The sequence below is a fragment of the Lygodium microphyllum genome, chromosome 2 (assembly GCF_053477565.2).
Source record: "Lygodium microphyllum isolate KBCC chromosome 2, Lygodium_microphyllum_v1.1.10, whole genome shotgun sequence".
NCBI classification, from domain to species: domain Eukaryota; kingdom Viridiplantae; phylum Streptophyta; class Polypodiopsida; order Schizaeales; family Lygodiaceae; genus Lygodium; species Lygodium microphyllum.
Window position 1 is genome coordinate 192,148,338 of NC_141136.1, and position 9,443 is coordinate 192,157,780.

The 9,443-nt window shown below is 41.6% G+C and overlaps 1 pseudogene; it reads left to right on the forward strand.

Annotated features, from left to right (window-relative positions):
- Nucleotides 1–640: 640 nt before the first annotated feature.
- Nucleotides 641–1,999, forward strand: LOC148040757 (GTP-binding nuclear protein Ran1A pseudogene; annotated as a pseudogene).
- The last annotated feature ends 7,444 nt before the right edge of the window (nt 2,000–9,443 follow it).

Genomic DNA, 9,443 nt, shown 5'->3' on the forward strand with positions numbered 1-9,443 from the left:
CACTTGAGGACCCAATTCCTATACTAAGAAAGGTGTTGGGTGCAACTTAGGGAGGCATGTCTAACTGTAGTAGGCAAGCGGGAACTCCCTAGGCTTTTCCTGCCCTTAAGATTTGTGCGAAGTGGAATCATGTGGAAAATATCCTGCAGTTGCTGTAGAAAATTCTGTGCCCTGAATCTTGACGTTCTGACATCACCATTGTGTCCATCGCATGTCAAAACCCCCAAAATTACTCTTGAAGCTCTGAATTCCGATTCCGGATAAGGGAGCAACAAAAAAACTTACTTTTCTCCCTCTTCTCATCTTTTGCACGCTGTCGTATTGCTGCGCATTCGAGGTGTGTAAACCACCCAAAACTTGTGCATGGGATTTGGTACTTTGTACATATTTAGTTGTTGTGATTACATTTATTCTCTGCGTATGAGTATAGATGCTCACATGAAGGGCTTCACTTCAGAAGCTTTTGTTAATAGCACACTTATTAGTATCTATGGTAAATGTGGCGCTTGTAGTCCCTTGGTGGGCAACTCTCTTGTGGATATGTATGGGAAATTTGGCTCCCTTGCGGAAGCGCATCATGTTTTCAACAACTTACCCATTCGTGATGCAGTCTCTTGCCTCATTACAGGCTACTCCGAACATGGTTTTGGTGAGGAAGTGCTCACATGTTTCAAGCTTATGCAACAAGGGGGTGTGTCTGCAGATGCTGTAACTTATGTTCTTTGCTTGAAAGCATGTGGTAGTGTAGGACCACTGCCACAGATTCAGTAACAGTTCTTGCCATTTTTCAAGAACTCGGGACTGATGTGAATCTTTATGCCCATGTTTTTGGTGAATCCGTTCTGAATGATGTGGTTGCGATATCTCTTTACAGTACAGTGGTGAATGTTCGACATCATCCAGCTGCCAAGCACAGTCTTATTGGAGGATTCAGAGGGTCTAAAAAAGGAAGAAAAGCAAATGGCTATTTTTAAAAAGGGAGCTTTTTGAATCGGAAAGGAGGGAAAAATGGGCAATCGTGGAAGGGAAAAAAAACAACGATGGAAAAAGCCGGAGGAAGCTCTGAGCGCGGACGGAGGCGGAGTCGTATGGAAGAGAAAAGATTGGAGGATGGAAACAGGGGAAGAGGGAGGATAATACGGACGCTAATCTGGGAGGAAAAAAATGCGCTCTGCAATCGAAGAGATGGGGGAATTATGCTAATCTGAGAGGGGATGAAGGGGATGCTAATCGGAGGGAGCGCCTTGTCCAGATTCTGACCTGTGGCTTGGTTTTATGTGGCGAGGGAGGAAGGACTGTCGGCACAGAGGAGACTGTTGGGATACTGCAGGGCAGGAGAAGTTTGGTGGGCTTAGAGATGGTTACTATATTCATGGGCAGTGTGCTATTATTATGTTCGATGTCACAGCCAGATTGACCTACAAAAATGTGCCTACATGGCATAGGGATCCTTGCAGGGTTTGTGAGAACATACCTATTGTCCTGTGTGGCAATAAGGTTGATGTCAAGAATCGCCAGGTGAAAGCAAAGCAGGTCACTTTTCATCGGAAGAAGAATCTTCAGTATTATGAAATTTCTGCTAAAAGTAACTACAACTTTGAGAAGCCATTTCTTTATCTTGCAAGGAAGCTTGCTGGGGATCCAAATCTGCACTTTGTAGAATCGCCTGCTCTGGCACCACCTGAAGTTCAAATTGACCTGGCAGCACAACAGAAGTATGAGGCTGAACTTGCAGAAGCTGCAGCTCAACCTTTGCCTGATGATGATGATGCTGATTTTGACAGTTAACTGAAGACTTTCAGGCACTTCCTGGTCAGCAATCAGACTGCCCCAGTTTTAAGCTGGTCATCGTAGGTGATGGAGGAACGGGAAAGACTACTTTTGTGAAACGTCACTTGACTGGTGAATTTGAGAAGAGATATGAACCCACAATTGGTGTTGAAGTTCATCCACTAGATTTTTATACCAACTGTGGCAAAATACGGTACTACTGTTGGGATCAAGAGGAGAGTACAGACAAAAATTCACGGTTCACAACCCTTGAAAATTAAGTGTAGAATTTTAATTCTTTTGAAAGAAGGGAACTTTGGCTACTCAGAATGTAAGGATGATGCAGAGCCCTATTGCCTTCCAAAACTCGGAGGCTATTTCAAACTGGCATCCCTTGACCATTAAAAATATCCCATTAAGATCTCCAAAAGCCTGTATCTGTTGGTATATTTGTGCTCCTCTCAAACAAGGCGTCTTTGAAAATGCTATCAGGAATCACTGATAAGAAGGACAACTCTCTTATGCATTGCAATCTACGGACTGCATGGTCCAACACAAGGGCATATTGTCTCCTCTAGCATTGCATTTTGTCCTATACGGAGTTGTATAGAAAAGAAAAACCTGCATACAGTTTGCTGAAAACACTATATATATTTTGATATACTCAACAGAAAAATGTCTTCATGTGGATTGTAATTATTTCAGCTCATATGCAACTTGGACGAGAAGAGCAAACTGTACGATTATATTCGTAGATATATTGGTAGATATATTGGAGCTTAAAAAAAATGGACAGATTATCCTGCATAGCCTGATCTTGTTTGATTGATCTTCTATCTTGGAATTGCTCAATAACCTCTGTGGTTGCGACTTTGCTTTCGAAAACCCTTCGACATCTTTGGTGAACCCGACGTGAAAGCGTCGCAGAAATTTCAGGATGGGAGACACTTCAGCCTCTATTTCAGCTTCCTCTACAACTCCAGCTGCCTCTACTTCAGCTCCATCTATGACTGCTGCGTCAAGTACTTCAACGGAGGATCTAAAATAGATTTTGCAGAATATGTCCATGTATATGCAGCTCCAAAATCAGCAAACACAATTGTATATGCAGCAGCAACAACAATTGCATCAACAGCAGTTGTCTCAGCAAAGGCAACTCTATTCGGAGCAGGAGAATGCAAACAGCGCGACTAAGGCTATTGAAGCAGTTGAGAGTGAGAAGAAGCTATTTGACAGGCGTAATGTTTCAGCATATTTGAAGACATATGAGATCAAGATGGGGTTTTTTGGAGTTCCTGTTGGACTTATGAGTAAGTACTTCCTTCATCTTGTCACACCTGCTTTGAGGACAAAAGTGACTGATCTTTTTATTCAAAATACACATTGGCAAGATTTTAAGAAGTCCTTGAAAGAAGAATACTTCCTTGAGGACTTTGGTATGGCTACTCGACGGTCATTCCGAGAGTGGGTCTACATGCCAAACAAAGGTCTTGCTGCTTCGGAGTTGATTCGAGAATTTGAAGAGAGGTATAGTCAGCTTGATGCCATTGAACAAAGAGCATTGGATGTTGAAAAAGTTGAGCTTTTCTTGCAAGCTGCAGATCCTGCTCTTGAAGAAGAATTGGGTGAGCTTCTTGAAGATCGCACGAAGCCTATGGGTCTTAAAACTGATTGGCAGGATGCTCAGGATGCAGTCTCGACTTTGACCAAGAGGAGGATATGGAAGACTCGCCTACAGAATGGTTCCATGACACCTACACCATCATCTGCTCCTATGCCTACTTCTATCCCTGTTATTTCTTCTCCTCCTCAGCCAGTTTCTTGGCCTATGCCAGTGCCTACTATTTCCACTCCACCTATTCCTCCTGTTCCACGACCGATGCCTACACCTTCTGCTCCAAAACCATCCACTCCATCGGTGCCTACCTCTATTGATGATATAATCAAAGGCATCACAGATTTGACACTTGAGTCAGTCAAAGCGGAGTTGGTGGGTAAGTTGAAGGAGCAGTTTGCTTCGACTGTGCCTACTACTTCTTCTAGTGCTCCTACTGCACCTAGGAGTGCTCCTAGTGCACCTAGGAGAGATCGGAGATGTATTTGGTGTGATAGTACGGAGCATCAGCATTGCAGGGATTGTAACTCTTTCCAGGATGCAAGGAGGCAGAATTTGGTATATTGGGGGCAAGATGGTAAGATTTGGTTGACTGAGACAGGAGCTCCACTTGCTACCAACTTTGGTAAAGGTGGAATGAAGAAGTTAGTGGAGGACATGGCTGCGCGTACTTCTTATGTGACAGCTAGAGGTGATGCTTCTGCATATGGAGTACAGATTGAGAAGGGATCAGAGACTCAGTCTGCACTATGGACTTATGCTATGGAGACTGCAAACAAGGGGAAAATTCAGCAAACTGTTTTGACTAGTGCAGGCTCTAGCATCAGATCAGAGACAGGTTGGGACTCGCCTGTTGACAGGTATTCTATTTATGCTTATTTGGCTAAATCTCATGGTGCAGATGTATTTGTTGAGGAGAAGCGTAAGAGGGATGAAGAAAATCCAAGTGCAGCTAAGAAGACTAGAGGGGGTGAGTTTGTTACTCCACCTACTGCAGGACCATCTTCAAGACCAGGGCCAGATCGACAGATGGAGGATGCTCAAAAGAGAGAAAAGAGGCAAGAGCCTAGAGAGAGAAAGCAGCCAGGATTCAGATTGATGTCCGATATTGAGACATCTACAGACATGAAGAAAATCTTTAATGATAAGATACTTGGCAGTGAGGTGACTTTCACTATTTTTGAGATTTTGGGCATCTCAAAAAGAGAGTTTCAGGATCAGTTTCAGGAGGTCCTGAAGAGGAAAAGACATGCATTGTCTACCACTGATACACAGAGAGTTTTGATTGGAGAGTTGGATGATGATGATGATGAGGTTATGGTTGATAATGCTTCTGTTTTGCCGCAGGTAGAGAAGAGGGTTCAGCCTATGCATTATGCTGAAATTGATGAGCCTGTTTTGATACCGCGTAGTCACTTCTCGCGGAGCCATTGGGCTAGGGCAACTACAGAGACGATGGTAAAGGTTGGAGAAAAACAGGTGCCTTATGTTGCATTGGTTGATCATGGTTCAGAGATTAATCTCATTGTTCGTGGAGTTTATGAGAGTAACAGATGGCCTATGGATGTAGAGCATGGGTGGCGTATGAGAGCCGCCAATAACACTGCAGGTGATTTATATGCTGCTTGCCCTAGTGTCAGGGTTTCTATTGGTGATGTAGAGGAGGATTTTCATTTCTTTGTGCAGGATTCATGCTCTTATCCCATAATTCTTGGTCAGCCATTCATTACAGAGATGCGCATGGAAACAAAGGTCATGGATGATGGATCTGCTTATGCACGGATTCGCAGTAAAGATGGTATGAGAGCAGTTCAGTTTATGACTGTATGTGTAAACCATGTTAGAAACAGGGATACTCTCAGAGATGCACCCTTACCCACTGTGAGGGATTCGGGTTTTCATTAGGTACCGCCGTTTCGCGAGACGACGGTGGTACAGAGCAGAGGAGATTGGAGTTCTCGCCTCCTGGCAGTGATGTTTTCTCCTCCGGTTATGTTGGGATTTCAGCAAACAGTTCGATGAGTTATCAGAAGACTTCTAGGTTGCCTAGAGCTGCGAGGCAGTATATATGCAGGAAGGAGAAAAATTTGAAAAATGCAGGAATTTTGGAGGATGATGAGCACATAGATGGAATGTATGACAGTGTGATTTGTGCAGATACGATGACAGAAATGGGAGATATGCTGAAAACTGATATGCTGAATTGTCATGGTAATGTATTAGTGCAGTCCCTGGACATGTTTCATGAAATTGCAGATTTTATGTCACAGATTGAGTCAGAGGCTGAGGTAACTCAGCAAAGAGTGTTGAGTGCTGAAGAAATTCAGCAAACAGAGTTTCCAGCTGGTTATGATCAGCTTTCAGAGAGACAGAGGGCTGAAAATTTTCAGCCAACAGAGTTTACTGCTGAAATATTTCAGCATTCAGAGTTTGGGGCTGTTTCTATGCAGTCCATAGAGCAGCGGGCTGAGAATATTCAGCCATTGGAGTGCAGAATTGCTGATTTATAGCAAGGTTTATGTAATGCAGAAGAGCATAATGAAGCCAGGGTTGACACGAAATACAAAACTGTGGATAAGAAGGTGAAGCCGGTTGCTGTACCGCTTCCATCTGACAGTGATCAGCAAATAGAGAGGGCTGCTAAACAGCAAATTTTGAGGAATCCGGAGCATATTGGTCATAAGTTTTCAGCAGAGACACTTGCTGAATTGAAAATTGGAAATGGAGATTTCTTGTTACCCATGGAGAAGCAATGCTTTCAGGATATGCTTGAGCGTCATGGAAGGGGATTTGCTTTTGTCCCACATGAGATTGGATGTGTGAATCCTGATATTGTTGCTCCTATGGTCATTTTTACTATTCCTCATATCCCATGGAATCTCCGACCTATTCCAGTGCCTAAAGCACACTTGCCAAAGCTGATTGATTTATTGAATGAGAAAATCAGGATGGGAATCCTTGAGCCTTCATCTGCACCATACTCAAACAGGTGGTTTACAGTTCCAAAGAAGAATGGTACTCTCCGATTTATTCAGGATATGCAACCAGTGAATAGAGTTACTATCAGGAATGTTGGTATAGGTCCAGTTGTGGATGAGTTTGCAGAGGCATTTGCTGGACGTGCCATCTATTCTTTGGGTGATTTGTATTCAGGGTATGATCAGTTTCAGCTGGCTTTGGAAAGCAGGGACATAACCACCATGAGAACTCCTATTGGGCTTGTGAGGATGTGTACCTTGCCTCAAGGTGCCACTAATTCTGTTGCGCATATGATGAATGCCATGCATAAGGTCCTTCGTGATTACATACCTCAGCTTACTATGCCTTTCTTGGATGATGTGCCCATTAAGGGGTGTGCAGAAGAAGAGAAGAATGAGAGCCTAAATGAACAGGGATGCAGATACTTTGTGGCTGATCATATTTCAGCATGTGAGAAGATTTTGGCGAGGTTAGAAGAAGTGAACTTGACACTTTCAGGGCAAAAATCTGTTTTTGGAGTGAATGAGGTTGTCATTGTTGGGCATATGTGTGGATATTATGGCAGGAAACCCTCACCTGATAAGGTGAATGCTATAGGCAAGATTGCAGAGTATTGTTCTACTACTTCGGAGGTACGGAGATTCATTGGTGCTTGTGTGTTTTATATGATTTGGATACCTCATTTTGCACACATAGCAGATTGTTTGTATCAGCTGCTTCGAAAGGGGCAGAAATTTTATTGGGATGAGAGCCACACTAGAGCCATGCGGAAATTAAAGAAGTTATTGCAGAATGCTCCTACTCTCAGGAAAGCGGATTATAATTGTGATAGGCCTATTGTATTGACAGTTGACACTAGTCCAATTGGCATAGGTTGGGCTGTGGGTCAAGATGATGCAGATGGAAATAGGTATGCTATTCGGTTTGGGGCGAAAGTCCTAAACGAGAGATAAAGGAGATATCCACAAATCAAGAGGGAATTATTGGGGATTGTCACGGCTCTCAAATGTGACAAGGAGTACTTTATTGGGGCTTCAGTTGTGGTAGAGACAGATTGCTTGCCATTGATTGGTATGATCACGAGTTGCTCTACTCCGGATATAGCCATGTTGAGATGGATTGCATACATCAAGTCATTAAATCCGGAATTTAGACACATAGCAGGAAAGGATAACCCATCAGGAATCACTGATAAGAAGGACAACTCTCTTATGCATTGCAATCTACGGACTGCATGGTCCAACACAAGGGCATATTGTCTCCTCTAGCATTGCATTTTTTCCTATACGGAGTTGTACAGAAAAGAAAAACCTGCGTACAGTTTGCTGAAAACACTATATATATTTTGATATACTCAACAGAAAAATGTCTTCATGTGGATTGTAATTATTTCAGCTCATATGCAACTTGGACGAGAAGAGCAAACTGTACGATTATATTCGTAGATATATTGGTAGATATATTGGAGCTTAAAAAAAATGGACAGATTATCCTGCATAGCCTGATCTTGTTTGATTGATCTTCTATCTTGGAATTGCTCAATAACCTCTGTGGTTGCGACTTTGCTTTCGAAAACCCTTCGACAACGCGATCCTGTTGCTTTTGTAAAGAAAGCTAGAAAAGCCTTCTAAACTTAACCACATTAAGAAAATAGCAAGGTATTCCATAAAGAAAGCTTATTTCAATAGAAGCATATCTTAAATCTCATATTCTAAAATAATCTATATTAAAAACAAATAAATTAATAGTACTAATGACAATGATCTAACTATTACTAAAGAAGTTTAAACTTATAACTTACAAATAGAGTAATAATTTTAATAATACAATATCATATAAATACATAATATTATATATTATACTTAAGATAACTAATTATAATTATGAAATTTATGCTTGGACTTATGCTATCGCCTAATGCTACTCAAAGCCACCGCTACGTGCTCTACACATCAATGGAATCATCTTCCAAGAAAAACTCTTCTCTCAAAGCTTTCTTAAAAGCTTCCCAAATAGTATCTCTTCTATGTAACTCATCAATCCGATCATGCAATGCATGCATGGCTAAAGAAGAGAAATACTAATTCCATGCATACTGTGGTACCCCATGAAATAACATATTTTCTTCATACAATCGAATGAAGGCCAAAACATTTTGACCCTTAAACTGCTTCAATTCCTGTCCCACTCCTTGCAATGTATTCATAGCTAAGGAATCAATTCTTTTTGCTTCCTTCTAAGTTTGCATCTATTGTTGTAACAACAACTACTATTGTTGTTGTTGCTGCAACAAAGCAATCATCTATTGTAAAGCATCACCACTACTTAAACCTGCAGAAATCCCCATCTTTACACACCTGTTGTGCCGACTTTCACATCGGGCTCACCACCCACTATTGGAGCATTTGGGTTCGAAAGTCTACCATGGGGGTAAGAGATAATAGGGTGAAGGGAGATTCAAAGAGAGAAATTGATGAAAGAGAAGGGATTTAAAGATATAGATGATGTAGAAGAATACTCATAGAGGTGAAGCTTGTCAATTTGTTTATGCATTTTGAGAAGATAAATCTCTTGTAGAAAAAAAAAAGCATCAAATAGTAGCTTTTTCTCTACTACCTAGACCGCTAATCTGATACTTCCGTTGGCTCCAAAAGGGTGGATAATATACCAAGAAATCTGGTTAGAATTCTCCCAAATCACACCTTCTTCTTCTCCGAGTTCGAAGTGTTGTTTGTTGACTGTAAATTGCGATCGCGCATCACTCCTTTTTTTTTGCATAAAATCCCCCAAGAAATGGTTGAAAGCCACTTGCTTTTGTTTACATGTCATCTTATTTTAGAAGTTATCTACAACTTTTGGATATTTACAAAAAATAATATCCAAAATATCAAAATAGGCTAAACTTGTCCAAAATTTTAGTATTTTTGAACCATTCACACTACGGACACTAACACTAATGACTAATATGGCATTGACTCTCTAGATCAATAAGAAAGCTAAATGATGATGCAATCTAGAGGCAAGGAAAAAGTCATCCTCCAAGGCCTCAACCATAGGATTTGGTGGGGTGTTGATGGCC